Below are 443 nucleotides of genomic sequence, written 5' to 3'. Positions count from 1 at the left end.
GTTGCTGTTTTTTTTAAAATTCTGTATCTCACTGTACCTGTCCTCCTGCCTGTTCATCTCTTACTCTCTGTGACCATTTGTGCTGCTTCCTGCCCCTTTTTTATTCACCCTCCCTCTCTCTGCAGGGCTCCTGATACCTCTCTTTCTAAGTTTCCCAACCCCCTGTGCTTCTCACGGTCTCTGTCAGTCTCTCTCGTTCTCATTGTTCTTGTCTGTCGCGCTGTCTTGCTTCCTGTCCTGTCGTTTCTTGCTGTATCCCTTTGTCCCGCTCCCTGCTCGTATTCGTATTCCTCTCTGTCCTGAGGACCGTCCCAGTTTTTGTATCTCTATCCTGCTGCTGCCCTGTTTTTTCTTTCTCTGCCTTACTCCCTGTCACTCTTTCTGTCTCTTTTCCTCTGTCCCTGCTGCTTTTTTCTCCATCTCTGTCCAGATCCCTGTCCCTT

Source organism: Haliaeetus leucocephalus, unplaced genomic scaffold (genome assembly GCF_000737465.1).
Source record: "Haliaeetus leucocephalus isolate CR32 unplaced genomic scaffold, Haliaeetus_leucocephalus-4.0 Scaffold236, whole genome shotgun sequence".
Classification (NCBI taxonomy): Eukaryota; Metazoa; Chordata; class Aves; order Accipitriformes; family Accipitridae; genus Haliaeetus; species Haliaeetus leucocephalus.
This window is presented reverse-complemented; position numbering follows the sequence as displayed.